Source organism: Bombus bifarius, unplaced genomic scaffold (genome assembly GCF_011952205.1).
Source record: "Bombus bifarius isolate JDL3187 unplaced genomic scaffold, Bbif_JDL3187 scf7180000007992, whole genome shotgun sequence".
NCBI lineage: Eukaryota > Metazoa > Arthropoda > Insecta > Hymenoptera > Apidae > Bombus > Bombus bifarius.
Window position 1 is genome coordinate 3894159 of NW_022884373.1, and position 16377 is coordinate 3910535.

Consider the following 16377-nt stretch of genomic DNA (forward strand, 5'->3'; position numbering starts at 1 on the left):
CTCTGCGAGCTGTTTATTAATGTCGGTGAATCGATGCGACCGTGCTGGATTCTCGATGCGACTGCCATTCAATCGGGTCGAAAACGGAGCGAGGGTGAGGCTGCTTTCAGTACATCTTGTTGTTATTCTCTCTCTTTTTATGCTGTTGATTTTATGGTGTTCCCCTATCGCCGGTATTCATTCTGCTGTTCTTATGTCACTCTTTCGCTGTAGTTTCTTTTTCATCGCTTTCGACTTTGTTGTCTTTTCACTGGTCGAGTTCGTTCTTCGATGTCTTTCCATTGCTTCTTTATAGCTGCAATTCTTCCCTCTCGCGCTGTCTTCTATTCATATAGTTGCGTTTTTATATCTTCATATTGCTGGAATTCGTCTCTTTATTCTCGCATTGATCTTCTTATTGCTGCGATTACTTTTTGGTAGCATTTGTTTAGAGTTCTTTTCCTTTATTGGGCTGTTTATTACTGTTGCCATTTTTTATTACCGAACGATCCTTTTCGACTTCCGTATTTATCGTATCGAAGTTGGCATTCTTCTCTTTTTATTATTGAAACTTTCTTTTCGTTTAGTATCCTTTGGTCCAATTTGGATATTTAGCCATTTAACGCTTTAATTTTGGAAGCTTCTTGTTCTAAGCGTCGTTGCACGAGTATCGTCGTAGGAGAAAAAGCACGACGTAAATGTCATTCTGTAGTTCATTTCAAGAAAAGATGAAGACACTTGCATATTGCGATTATTTTTAAGTCATAACCGATCTGCTCGTTCATTTTCTCTGGCGACGATTTATTTTATGTAAATTAAATTATCATGGCGTACGCCAATTATAATTCACTCTCTTCCTTTTTCTCATATCCTGTCTCTGTTGCGTCGCGCTCTTGTTCGTCGGGCACAATGAAAAAGTTCGTCTGGATCAGTTTAGCGTCATAGGCTGATAACGAAACACGAGTGACGCGAATAAAACCACTGTTGTATTAATCACACCGATGTTATTTCGGCCAGTTATCGGTTGTTTTGCACGATTCGCAGATTCCCCGTACGATTTTTCCAGCTATTCATGACGCGTAAAAATGTCCAACGGTTTGCAACGAATCGAAACAGCGAAATGTGGGCCACGATTACACGAACAACACACGACGATCGTATTCGCGTTCCCAACGATATATATTTTATAATAAGAACATGGCCGCGGCGATCTCACGAACTTAAAGAACGCGAACGTTGACGGGGGAGAAATACGAAACACGATCCAGCGTACCAACTTCAAAACTTCACGGTACATTTTTCTCTATTTAACCCCCGAGAAAATTGCCCTGGTCTCACACCTACGCTTCAACGACGGCACAAATACTTAATGGAGTGTGAGAACTTTTACCCATACCGCTCCGTGTGCACGCTGCGCCGCTTTTCTAATTTCTGTCGTCATTATGACCTCGCAACTTTTTTTTACACCTTATGAGAGAATGCACGCTACGATCTTAAGTACTTTCGCGAAACGATGCGTCGAACTCGAGGAAAAAACGGTCTCGTTCGAGTTTTCCAACGGAAACAGCCGCGTGGTACAGCTTCCTTGCGAAAATTTATATTTCTTTTTATGTTTCTTTTTGGATCGTTTCGTCGGAACGACACGTCCGCTTTTACGCATCGAAATTTTCGTAAACGGGATAGGGGATTGCTTTTTGAATCGTTTGGCACAGTTAATCGACCGATAAATTTCGTTATCGCGACGCTTCTCTACGTTGCCGTGAATCAAACCGGCGCGGCCCGTGGCAACGATTGATATTCATGACAGCCATCGTGTATCGTGAACTCTGTTCTTATAAATTTCCCGGGCAAGATGAATTATTCGTATACACGTAGTGAGCGTCACGCATGCGTGCTCGCGGCCGCAGCGTTCCCATTGTGATTATTGCCCTTCCGGGCGAATTGTTATCGCGGAAGGACGAATGCAAATGAAGAAACAGCACAGCGGGGTAGTTCCGAGTTGAACTGCGGAAAATTTTCATACATCTGCATAGGATAAATATTAAAGAAAGAGGTGAAAGGGAAGGGGAAGTGGGATGTAGCGTGCCACCAGTGCCATCTGCCACTGTGCACTCCATCACCTTTTAACCTTTCTATTTCCTCCGCTTACAACACCAATGACGTATCGAAAGTGGAATATTTATCGATATATGCAGCTTGCTCAAAAAACGTTTAACCAATTTTTGTTTTTTTAATAATCTATAACCTCGTCCGTAGACACGCAGACATATGCAGGTTTGGTACGGAACACGATAATTGACCTAGATTGGTAGAGAATCGATCAATCACTTAGAATTATGTATTCAAATAAGATTCAACATTTTTTAAACGTCTACTAAACATTTTCGTGTCCGATTCGTAATAATACGTGTACATTACAAAGAAACGCAAACTTCTTTCTCTCCTCTACTTTCGACATTTTTCGGCTAAGCTTCTGTTAGCGTAATGTCTGCGAAACAGGTTTACGTAAAAGCACCCTGTCAATTATCGTCGGAAACGTGGATAAACACAGAACACGTGCCACGATTGCGTTCTTCGCACTTGGCGCACGTCACTTTCTTCATTACGCGGCCATTAACTTTACATGGAACGCTCTCTATGGCTTTTACCTGTCTTCAACCACGTTTTGCCATTACGAAAATGTACGAATTTTGATTATAACGGGAATACTCGCGATTCAAAGATAGAATGGTAGCATCGTCGTGGTAGCTTTCGCGGTCGTACGAGCTGGCACCGAATAGCAAGCACGTTCATTAGTTCTTGAATTACTCTAATTGATCGAGTTTAATATCAAAAGAGGAACAAAGGGAGGATGCATCTGCACGACAACGAATAAAACAGGACGGCGTTAGAGCGTTGAAGCAGGGAAGGTTGAAACATGAAAGGTATGTGACGTGTGTACGAAAAGTTCCTCGACCGGCTAATGAATATTAACTGATATCATTTGCATGCCTAATGAGAAAGATCGAAACGAATGCGTGGATGCGAGATGCGTACCAAAGTTTCTATCAGGAGAAACGTTAAAAACGTCTTATCGTACAAATGCCGTTCTAATAATTATCGCTTATTGTTGAAAAAATTAAATTACAAAAGAGGACTGGAAGCTTCAGAGACATCTATCTAAATAAGATTGATGCCCGTCATAAAATATCCTCCTCGAATCAGTAAATTCTATTTGAAGTATGTATTCAATTAACGAACAAATTGTTGCACAAGTAATTAAATGCAAATGTTTAAGCATAATACTTATATTGTTTTGCACACAGGAAAGGAACTCAAAGCTTGTAATTCAGAGGAAACTATAGAGAAATTCTGCCGTGCGAAGTACACTTCAGAAAAGCGACTAAAAGACAAGTTTCTTTCTCGTAGGAGAAGCGGCGAAGGAACAATCCATCGCAAAAAAAAGGAAGAAAGGAAGAAAGCCCTCTCGGCCCCTGTAAATCAGCTTTACCTCTGGGCGTTGGGCTTTTCTTCAACCTCCACGCTCGTCTCTTTCTTCCTCTATTCCCTCTCTTGCTTCCTCTTTCCCATAGAGAAGCGATCAAATTAAGTTCTCGATCGATTCACGTTTCTCTTCTTACCCTTTGGCTTTTCCATCCTCTCTCTCTCTCCCTCTCCCTCCTTCTCTCTTCTTACTTGTCTCACTCTTGCATCAACCGTGCGTACGTGTTCTTCTCTCTCTATTTTCCAGCGTATTTCTCTCGTTCTCGTTAGGGTCGTGTCTCGTGGCTTCGGCCCATACCTCCTTCCTCAGTTTCCGATTACCGTTAAAGTGCAATTCATCCCCCGATTGATCGACTGGTTGCACCGTAATCCGTTTCCATTTTCCTCTTTATCCTTCTTCCCTTGTTCGCGGCCACCCTCCCCGCAAGCCAAACGGAACGGCGCTTCTCCTCGCGAAGGGGTGTAAGGTTAATAACCGCGATATACTCTTCGACCTTAACGCGAAGGGTGAGCGTGCAACTCCGTGCGAAAGAGTCGCACGATAGTCCACAAAAGAAATTTAATAGTTCGATAGTTCTTGGTAAGGAATTCAGGATTTTGACTGTGAATATTTGTCTATATTTTTGTGAATATAAGTCATTTTGTGTACTATATTTTTATACCTTCAAATTTCTCATAAATACATAAAAATCTATAACCTAATAAGCACATACTATTTTATAAGCCCTTAGAGATATTTTGCACGAAGCTTGAATAATATTAATAGCAGTACGATTCAAATACTTTTGCGTATTATCACACCGCGTACAGAATTCTGTGCACATCACACATATATCTTTGTACCTTCAATTTTTTTCATAAATGCATAAAAATGCGGGAAAATTTGCAATCTGATACACATTTACCATTTTATAAACCCTCAGAGATATTTTCCACGAAATTTGAATAATTTTAATGGCAATGCGATACAAGCAACGGTACAATTTTAATATTGGATATTACAAATTTTGATTACTTTTAAGGTAATTAATTTCCAATATCCTGTCGTTTATTTTTCGCATGTTAAAATCAATTAGTACAAAAATCTCAATTATTTCAGCTACTCGAGCAGTTCTGAGCAATTAAATTTAGATCATAGATCAGCGTGAGACGGCCCGCGTACGATAGAGTAACTTTGTTCCCTCCAAGTTTCCATTTCAACCAAACTCCCGTGAGTTTTACTTTCAATTTCCTTCAGATAATTCCTGTGAAATAATTGATCGTTTTGTAATCAAGCTGCGCGACTACGATATTTCATCGAGGAAAAAGGAAGTTTCATTTTCTATTTCTCGATATCGGTTTCAAGTTGTACGACGTCATTGTTCGACGATCGTGGAAAAACGATGTCACTATCGTTCCGGGGAACGAAATCGTTTTTCTTGGTAAAATCCAGTTTTTGTTTCGTAAAGAAAGAAGCCTCCGACGTTGTTCGAGGATATGTAGATTTGAGAGGACGCTCGAATTTCCGACAACGTCGCACCGATCGCGTTTTATTCGCAAAAAGAGATGCACCCGTGTCCCATCCAATAATCCATGGAAACATATTTTCCCGAAGCATATCGTGCAGCTGTGACACGCGGTTTGGCTACGGCTTTCGTGCGACACCTTCAACGATGTTTCGTGATGTATTGTTTGAACCGACTAACTCGTTGGAATTAAACGTGAATTTTCATGAAATCGAAACGCACACTGGCTCGCGTAAGTATCTTCGAACGCTTACCATAGAAAACTTTTACGAATATATTATATACGTTCTAGGAAACTTTTTGAAATTTTATCAGCACTGTAACGAAACACGAGTGTCGTGATTATAGTGATAAAATTGAAAATCTATCTAGAAATGTATATAGAAATTACGAGATATTTATCGCACACAAATAGGTACGTATTTTAATAAAAAAATTAATATACAGCGCGAATAGCCATCTTAGAAATTAATCATTGTCTACGTAAACCTACCATCGAGAGTTAATGATATCCAGAACCAGAAACTGGGAAACCACATATTTGTCAGGACGAAATTGGGTCATTAGTAATTTTCCATCATCGAGAACTTTGTTCTATCTTCGATATCTCGATCATTTAAGATATTCACGAGATTCTGCTTCACGAGAAACTTCGACTCATTCGAGTCCACCAACTCATTACGTATTCATTAATCATCGCGAGTTCCTTCTGATTAGGCCTTCAACACGTTACAACAATGATATGGTTTCGAGGTAGAATTCAAGAGCGCGTTAACTCTGCAGAATCGGTCGTCCGGTTAGGAAGTGAGCGACGTCGGTTTCGTAGCGGCAGCAAACGGCTCGCTTCCGGCTTGGCTCTCTACTTCCGTGTCCAGTTCCGCTTGCAGTTTCCGCTTTTAATAGCTTCTGGCCAGTTGCCCGTGGTCAACCCGCAGGAGGACACGAGGCGTTGAAGAGTGAAAGGAACAGGTGTTGCCCTCCTCGAACTACAACTCCAGATCTACTACCCTCTTTTTCGTCGGTTCTGTGTCTGTGGTGTACGTTTTTCCCCGTTGCACAGCGCAGTTTGAGGATATTTAGTATCGAAATACGATAGTAATTTTTCATAAGGAACAATTTACCAGATAGAAGTACTTTCAGGTCTTCGAAACATTCCATTAAATATAAATAAAGTAACGTTAGTAACGGCAATTGAGTATATTCGCAAATTCGAGTGAAAATCATGATGAAGGATCATTTTCTAAACAGAAATACCCCGACTTGTTTGAGCTTTTGTAACGGAGCACGTGGTGATAATTCAACTGAATTATTATAAGATAATTTATTCAACTTTAAATATGTTACATGGAAACGTTTTCAAATATTTGAAAATCTGCGATAGGGCAATATTCGATTAACATTCGCAAACTTTTTAATCCTCAAAAAGGCACGATCTCTAAATCTCCTCTCCGTAATTTTATCTCTGCTGCAACTCAGCTTCATCACATCCACTTTTCCATCCAATTTAAAGTTGTCAAATCCTAACCAATCACCGCCTACAATCCAAACACACCTGCAACCACACCCACGTATTCTACAAGCAACGAGAGATAGATCTATGTAGTTAGTCCGAAATTCGTGTCATACTTTTAGATATCATATCACGTGGGCTTTGTACTGCAATCTATTGCGAACTCTGCGTCGCTTTGTTTCATTCTATTGTATCGGATTCGCATTAGTAAAGAAACTGAAATCAGCTTTCAGAAAATTACCACGAAATATCCATCAAATTCTATCAAATCGTGATAATACAATGAATAGTAAAGAGGAATCAGAAAGTTCGAAATAACAGTTTCAGCTATTTAAATGGATTGTAGAGTCGAATTTAATATTAATTTTTTTCAAGATGATTTATGGTAATACGCGATGAAATTGTTATTATAGATTGAAGGTAGAAGTTAGAGTTTCGAGATGTTGAACATCGAAGCATTGAAATTAGTCAGTTAGCGAGTTAATTCTCTTGCAAGATGAATTTTAAATGGAATTATTTAAATCGCAGCTTGCGAACTTCGGACAGAAGCACGCTTTATTTGTGAATGTTGCGAAAGCATCGCGAGAATACGCTCGTTAATTTCACACGAAACCGATAATAATGTTGGTTTGCTTTCCATAACGGTCCGTAATCAGTCAGTTTTCAATTAGCGAAATGAAATCAATCGGCCGTCACTGCGCGTGCCATTGTCAACGCTCGATGGAAAAAGCACGATCGCGTGGACGTTATAAATATTTCTCTTTCCACGATGCCAAGAAATACTGCAACCGCGCCATAAAACATTTACAATTCAGATATCTCGCAGAACTTGGAATCAACTTTGTCGGCTATCTAACTCGTTTGTATACGTATTTCTCCCTGTCGTGTTTCTTGAAGAATTTTCTCCACGCACTTTTGAATTTTCATTTCGTTGCCTCCTGCACATATACGCCATCGTTCATAAGTGTGCGAGCACATTGATCGATTTGCAACAACAAAATGTAAATTTGATCAAAGTGTACAAATTAATGTTACTACAAGCAACGTCTATTATCGTTTCGTGAAGTCACTTGACTATAAGTTTAAACTACCTATTGAAAAGAAGTATCTGTTATACCACTATAATTTTCACACCGTCATTTACTACTATCATTGAAAGTTCTAAATATTTATCACTGACCAATTTTACTCCCTATATCGTTCCCCACCTACTGTATCTACCATCTCGTGAACAGAACATCCCACGCTAAAACCTCGAAAACGTAGGATAAAAGTAAGATCTGATCAGAATCGAAATAGGAATCTCCTCTTTAGGGTTTCCCACGCAATGTACGGGGTATCTAACATTTGGTACATTCCCAAGGAAATACATCACCGATGTGTTCTCCCCTTCCGTGGCCTAACGTACACCAGCAAGCAAGCAAACACACTGGTGCGCAGAACGCGTGCAAGATAGCCTTCGGCGACCAGTCTATTGTCGGTTCGTTAACGCGACTATGCCAAGACCACGAGCACAACATGAGGATCGTAGGGATCACAATGATCGAGGTGAAATAAAAAGAAAGATGGGTAAAGGTAAGGAATGAAAGAGGGGTAAGAAGACCCTATCGTGTACGCGGAAACACGATGGAGGAAAAGGACGACGCAGCGGAATATGACGCAACCACAGTGTCCGGCTGCATCGTGCACCAACACAAAGAGACTCGATGAGCGGGAAAGGCAACGGCATGCTCTATCCCCTTGTCTTTGTGCATAACGAGGAAAGGAGTGCTCCAAAGCGAACGTGACGAAGGGTTTCCCTTGGCGGATAAGCGTAGAAAATGCCGCAGCCATGACACGAAAAGAGAAGATGTTGCAGGGAGGGAAAATGAAGTCGGAGCGGCTGTCGTTGAGTGGCACGTCGAGTCGAAAATGGAACGGCTGGCTGCACTGAGAATTTCTAATGAATATTATCCGGCCGGATCGCTCAATACACGGCGATTAAGTCTGTTTGAGAGCCGCCGTGTATCGCGGCCTCCGACATGGAAAGCGTAATAGTTCGCTGCCTCGGACGTTGCACGTTGCTTTGACGAATATTTGAGAAGGTTGATCCCGGTAACGAGATATCATAGGGTGCACCGATGTTAGAAATTGCGTTACAGTGTCATTCTCGCCATCCTCTGTGGATTTTCAACCGTTTCTTCTGCAAATTTTAACAATTTTAATTAAACAGCCCTATTCCTCCGTTTATTGATGCATATAGCGAATAATTCACCGTTTAAATCCTTCTGCAATTTCTGCTAAGTATTACATTGAATTGCATGGAAATTATTACTATAATATCGAACAGAGAGAATCCTTTATACCTAACGTTTCGAATGGAATAATCACTCTTAAATGATTCGTTAATTTCTTATGATTCTCTGGATTTACTTAAATTTTTATAAATGCCTCGATACTTGTGAACACAGGCTGATGAAAGCTGTACTTCGAAGTAAGCCTAGAGATTTCTGAACAAAGGGTAACGTGATTTTCGTTTCGTACGGTGAATTAATTGGCAGTTAAACAAAGTCTGTGTATCTTTTCACGTTTTGTACGGCGAATTAATCGGCAGCTAAGCGGACTGTGTGTATCTTTCACGGATTTCTACGTGAAAGAGGTTTGGGCGTTGGTTCCGCTGCGCGAAAATTTCATCAGAATCCGAATTATGCTTTTACGAATAGATAAAACTGATAGTTAACGGTGGTCCGGCCGTCTGCGCGGATTAAAGTGAATAATGGCTCTTTCATTAATAATCATACATACGTAAATTACTTTGAAATATCCGGCGCGTGTTCACTGTGGCGATATCGAGCCGGAATGGCCCCATTATTTGTAACGAATATCGGTTAATCCACCTTTGCCACTTCTCTCCGCTTTCCATCACTTTTCTATCATTCCTTTGACCGTCTCTCTGTTTCGACTAATATTGTTCGAGCATGTTGCTTCACTGACTTGGCTCGTTCTCTTCGCGCTACTTTATCGGCGAATAGAGAATAGTCTGAACTCGATCGCAGATATACGTCTGGTTACTTAAACGAGAAAGTGGCCGCTGAATGTAGTGGAATCTGACGTACGCTCCGTCGAATGATTTTCTGTTTCTCCTCAATCGCCAGAGAATACGTATCTTCCGTGATAAATCGCCAGAGAAATGTTTCGAGTGTCGAGTAACGATATCGGCCCCTTCCTATCTTTTGCATAGAAGAAGAGAAAGAAGAGAACAATGCGACGAAACTAGAAGAAGAAAGAAAAAATGATGGAAGGTAGATGGAGTCTCGCTGGTGGAGAAACGTGGAATGGCGATCTTAACAAGCCAAGTAGAGTCGATTAAACGTCGTCCTCGTCAAAAGACAAGAGAGAATGGAACTGAAAAGATGGAAGTCAGTCAGGGTTGAAAATCACGCGGCAAACTACAAGTTTCCAGGCGTGGAAATTTTGTTTGGTCGGCTTTTAAAGTTATAGTCTCGCGGCTCTCAGGCCACACGAACCGCGGGTTATTAAACCAGTCTCCTTCTAGCCGCGGCCGGTTCTCTCCGAGGCGAATGTCAACTCGAAATTAAAAGTTACCCGTTCGAAGAAACTTTCGCCCGGCCATTTATGAAAGCAACTCTCCCGCGGGACTAGCCACGATGCGACAAACAGGTCAAATGAGACCGGGCTACTGAAAGTTGGCGAGGTCATACGTTTTCCTATTTCTACTCCCTCTCTTTCGATGCTCCTTCGCTTCTCTTTGACCGGTGCTCATTGAATTCTAATCAACCTGGAACGTGATCGAAAATAAGGCACCACTGGGTGCACGGCCGAAGTTAATCAATCAGTTTCCACCTGTGGATAAATTTAAGATTCGTTACGAGCGTATTATTGATGTGGGGGTCGGAATCACGAAGAATTAAGAGAAGGGAAGATAGAATTTGTTGTACGGTGGAACAAAGATTGAAAATACAGTAATACAAGTGGTACATTTGACGTACTGTTACCATAAATCCGTTAAGATGTCCTCAAAGTTACAAACAATAATTGCGTAGGGACATTTGTGAAATTCATTAATTTCAAAGAGTTTTATCGTTTCAGCGAGTTTGACAAAAGAGAACAGGGTTATTAAACGTTAATCTTGCTCGTCAACGTTGCTGCGAAGTGATTACGAACTTTTAAAGTGACGCGCTTTTAGGGCACCAAGGGAAGTATTGAGTTTTATGGTGTACACCGGGCCGGTTGTAAATTACCTTACACCCACGTGCGCTGTGCTCGTCGTGGACCGGAGTTTAAACTTTGCTACGATCGAGTGATACTTCAAACCTCGTGTCGCCGGTGCACCAAAGAGTAGAACGTACATTCCCGACTTTAAATCGATTCTATACGTATTGCCAGAGAACCTAACGACGCTAATAAAATCTGATAAAAATCATTCGTCCGTCATAAAATACTCGCCACCATTCGGAAGTACAGCGAGTTACTACTTTCAATTAAAAGGTAACTGGGGTCGTAATGAAATAACGATAACGTTCATTGTATGAGACTGCGTTTCCCTATGACCAGTAGTAACGACCTTCGTGCCTGAAGCTTGCAACGAAATTGAAATAAAGGGAGAGGAGAAATAAAAAAAGATAAGAGAAACGTGGATACAGTTTCCATTTTAATTGGCCAGGACAATTCGCGGTCGGCCCACTGTTTTTAGTTATTCATGGAGTCGCGTTAATTTCTATTCACGGGAGAAAATAATCGTTACATGAATAATTCCACGTTTTAAGCCGTACGTTCACGGATGTCAACTTCCCTCGCTTCCTGACTTTGGCTAGGCGGCCTGGCCCACACCGAGGAGAGCTATTCATTAAACATTGCATATCAAGGACGGTGGCGCGCGGCCGTGTGGTCGTTGTACTCTCCTCGGACCACGGATACGCGAAAACACGTACGTCCTTACACGATCTGTATAGAGAATCCCGCTGGCCGACATCACTTTCGTAATTATGCGCATCCATATGCACGCGCTAGTCGCCTCTATATCGCGGTCGCCTCGGTGCAAATGCACCGTGTTGCATGCACAGACGCGTAAGGAAACACGCCGTTCGCGTGACCCCGTCCACTGATGTTCCTTCCATTCGAACGTCAATCGAGACACGCGATATCCTGATATTCCCTTTTGCGGCAGTCTTCTCGGAACACCGGCCCCGCATCGTGTAAGGGGATTGAAATCGATCTGCTATCGCGAAAATTACAATTGTCTTTGCTAAAGGCCTCGGTTTATAACACCGTTAAAACGATCGCTGGTCTTGAAACATGACATTTAGTTTTCCTCTTAGATCGTAACGCGGATACAGAAAGATTTCGAGGGAAGAACACGATAAGTCACACCTTCCATTTCTTACAGGACAGCACTTTTGAAATACGATATGCTATTTACTGAATCTAATCGAATTTCTATTTGGTTCTGAAACTAAATACTATTTTACATCCTCTTCATAATCTGAGAAATATCGCTTATTTATTAATTGTTAATATTATACTTATAGACAGATATAATCATTCTCTATAATAAATATGTAGTAATAATAATTTATTATTATATAAATTATAATAAAGATATAACAGTGTCTTAGCGACTACACTTTTGGTTTAGGCCTATTAGATTTTCTCCGTGTTTAGCTGTTTTACGTTAAAATTACTATTGCCAGTAGGAGTTTTAAAATTAGTACACAACGTACGACGATATCGACGTCTTTTTTTATTCCAGAAAATATTAAAATAGCTTAATGAAAGTTTATAAATAGATAGGAGGATGAAAGAAAGGAAGTGTTTAACGCGTCATTACATAGTTGATCACGGTATAAGGTTACCACTGTAGGCGAAGGTACTACAGATCGTACGATGGAGATACATATTTCTTGCGGATACATATTTGGTATCCATGACTGAGGATGCCTCGTCAAAGTCGACGTCTTCTACTTACTAGCCTTGTAAACTACCGTTTAAACCACCTCTGTAAAATACCACAGTGTAATCTATATAGTTGCTTTCCATCGACTTTTTTACATTCTAAGGGACTGTATAAAGTTACGAATTTCAGTGTGCGAGTTCTCATGACGCCTAAGTAATATTGCTTTACTCGATCGAATTTCGTATGCATTTACATCGACGTTTTTGAACCGTTAAACAGTAAACAGAGACTCTATAGTAACCCTCTGGAATTACGAATTTCAGTGTGCGAGTTCTCATGACGCCTAAGTAATATTGCTTTACTCGATCGAATTTCGTATGCATTTACATCGACGTTTTTGAACCGTTAAACAGTAAACAGAGACTCTATAGTCACCCTCTGGAAATCGATTAAAGCTGTCAATAAATCCTTGACAATCGATCTGTTATACAATGAAGCGCGTTCTTCCATGTCTGCACGAATGAACCGAGACAATTTGTTGCCCTTTAATCGGCAGTACGGCGCGCATTAATCACGAAATTACTCGTTACGCGGAACTGAAATGAGAATGCTGATATTCAATGAGGCCGGCGATAGCGTCATTGCGTTTCTCGGTTCGCTTCGCTTCGTTCCAAATACGATTACCGTTTCAAATTCGAGATGCGTTAACTCGTTAAATCTACGATCGGTTTCCAACGATCCGAGTAAAAAAAGGAGGTACAGTTCCCCTGGAAGTATTCACGATTCCGTTTCGAGCATGACGACTTATCGGTGGCATCTCAGACGATACGAGTTTCGTAACAATATCCACTAGCCAATGATCGGACGAGTATAGCCATTTACATAAAAAGTAAGCTCACGGCGAGATTAAAGTGTTATCTACCACGAGGTTGAAGTGGCTCGTTAGAATTTTTCTTGGCGGAGCCTCTGGCAATAGGCCACGCCGCCTGTTTCTTTTCTCGCTTTGCCGGAAAGGGAGGCTTTCTTTCTCTTCAACGTCCCTTTCTAATTCCAGCCCTAGCTGCAAACCGGCCGGCTGTATGCACTCAAGCTTGCCAAGGTTTGCGAGCTTGCAACGTATACACAATAGAGCAGCGTCTCTCAAACGACCGTCTGGGACAAGTGGTTCTGCTTTTTCTCGCTAGCAAGCTGTTGCATCGTTTCAATATCCTTTCAACCCTCGCACGGTAATATCTCCGGTTCGAGCTAGAAAGGACGACTCTACTTCGAAACAGATTTACTTATACGTGGCCGTGCTTCGTACCTTTCTCGACGTTGCTAAAACTGGGAATAATGTTGCCGTAATTGCACTATTCGCTGCGAATAATCTGGTATCGTGTCCAAACATTCTTATCACGATTTAGCTACGATTACTTTGCCCCGACTCGCCCTTTCACCCTCGAGCATGCAACCGCACCTACTTTCCAGTCTGATCACGAACCATCGTATCCACTCTACACCAAACTCTCGAGGACTGTCGAGGAATCCGAGCAAACACAATCTTGAGGAACGTTAACCGAGTTCGATATTCAGGATCTGGTGTTGCATCGTCGTTTCATCTTAACCGTAATGTCCAACTGTGCACAGAAAAAGTCGATGAGCACGAGAAAGTATAAAACGAACTTCCTTTACCTTCAAGTAATAAATTTAATGCAAGAAGTAAAAACGTATCAGGCAAAAATGCACCGAGATAAAATACATATATCGTTGCGAAAATTCATCTAAATTATAAAGACGGATTATCACCATAAATTAAGTGGGCTGAAATTTTACAAATGCTACGTGCACTGTGCAAAGTGAATGGCTTAACAAATATTCTACCGTGTTTCTTGCCATAGTTGAACAACAAACCCCTAATATCTAAACAGGTTCATGAATAAAAAAAAAAAAGAAAAATTCCAGCTATTAATCAATCCAACGTTAAAGTGGCTTGAGAAACCCTGTTCCGGTGCAAGGAGGGTTGGTGGGTAGGCAGGTAGTTACCAAACCGCCTATCAGGCCGAGGACCCACAGGTTGGCGTGACTCGGCGTCTTTGACCGACGTTTCCGCATGAATACATGCGCGCAACTCGGCGGACGGCGTGCTGCACGCGCGTGCAGCGACCGCGAGCCTAGTCGGCGAACAAGTGTGCACACTTCGGTCGACGTTATCCGCCGTCGCTATTTATAGGGGATGAACGGCCCGTAAAATATAAATAGAGAAAATTACTGGTATGTTCGGGTGGGCGGATCGAGCGCCGGCTTCTTGTAACATCGATCACGGTATCTCGACTAACGATACGAACCGAGCGGATAAATACCAGGATTAAAGTTATTCATCGTTTCCAACCTCCATCGCGATATTTAACGATTATTTTCGTTTCTATTCAACGGAGCTGATAGCCTCTATAAAGACAGATACTATTATTCGCGTTAACGTGTCTCATTAATTTGGCCGGCGTTATCTTTTGACAGCTGATTAATGCACAATATATCGGTAATTACGCGCGATTGTCTGATTATCAGTTATTAACATGTTATATCGATGTTACGAAAATAATGCGCAACCCTTTGATTTCGTCGAGTGTTCCGTTAATCCAATTCCGTGTGCACACGACATGCTGTTGGAATCGGCAATGAGAAATTCATACGCAAGTACCTGCACGAATTGATGCTCTTCGTGCAGCCGAGGCTTACCGGAAATATCAAAGTACTTTGCAAATTCGATACGGGCAGAAAACGTACACTGGGTCATGAAAGCAATACCGCGAAAACCTTTTATGTCGATATTGCGTGTTTTGTGTAAAACATTTTCAAATTCCAGTAGCACCGTAATGGAACATGGCTGTCATCGTTATATTGATAAAGTTTTTAAACAATCTGAAAATGTATATAAAAATTACAAGCTATTTCGATTGTAACCTTAAACTGTCACAATCCAGAAATGGTATTTCATCGGTATTTCATCGGACGAAATTCGAAAACAGGGCGACCATGTCTGCGTGACAATCGCACAGCAACTGCGAAGATTGATAGGTTGTTGGCAGGCGAGCAATTAGAAGGGTGAAAACGCGCAGAATGCTTTTTTTCAGCGCTGTTGCAAGGAAAACGGAAAGGTGGCTGCAAACAATATATTTTAGTCTGCACTAAAAAGGGGTTGTTTTGGTTCGGCTGTGCGCGCCAGAGTGGGTGGTTTTGTTGGTTCGATCGAACGGGTATAGAAACAGTGAAATAGAGAGAACAGTTTCTGACATTTACAAGACCGGAAAAAGTTCCAACCTCTTTTTACAAATTCTCCTTTCCATCCGCCCGGGCAGATAACTATTCAAATTCTCCATTCGCCGCGGAATCCAGTCGTTTCGCAAACGTAATTCCACGCGTGGCTGAAACGTCTTCGAGATCCATTCTCTTTAAGTGTCAACGTTTCTCGTTTAATGTTGCTACTTGAAGAAGTCCTGTGAATGGCTCCGTACTGCCTCGCTGTTCTATGAAAAATCGTACTTCTCCAAAATTCAGCAGAAATTTGTTCGCCCGAGATTCGAGGTTCCATTTACCGTTGCGAAATAATATATCGTATTGCGAGAAGCGTCTATCGAGACGCGATGAAAATTCAAAAAGCTAATTTATAGCGACTCAACTCGTACGCGAACAGGAATGTTTTGCTTGCTAAGTGGTTACACTGAAAAGCCATTCGAGATCGATCAAAAGCAGGGAAACACTCGGTACACATTGTCTCCTCGAAGCTCTATTTTCGCTCGACTCGCACCGAGTTGGGAACAGGTTATTGTTGGGGGTGGTTCGAATTCGGGGGACGGGGATGGTACACTTTGCAACATCGCGAGGTTTCCTCTATGGTAGGAAGGAAATAAGAAAGAGGAAGAAGCTCTAAAATGGCGTTGGTGGAAGGAAAGCCAGTAGTTAAGGGGTGTCTTCCTGGTTTCTTTTTTCGTTGTCCTATTTTTATACTTCGTTGCATTATGTGAGTAATT

At 41.5% G+C, this 16377-nt stretch overlaps 1 protein-coding gene and 1 long non-coding RNA gene across 3 annotated transcripts in view; one reads left to right on the forward strand and one right to left on the reverse strand.

The window, feature by feature from the left end:
- The window catches only part of LOC117205720 (alpha-2B adrenergic receptor-like), a 118762-nt gene that overhangs the window by 36232 nt on the left and 66153 nt on the right, over positions 1–16377 (reverse strand). The window lies entirely within an intron of this gene.
- LOC117205723 overlaps positions 1–16377 on the forward strand; it is a 62841-nt gene that overhangs the window by 15139 nt on the left and 31325 nt on the right. The window lies entirely within an intron of this gene.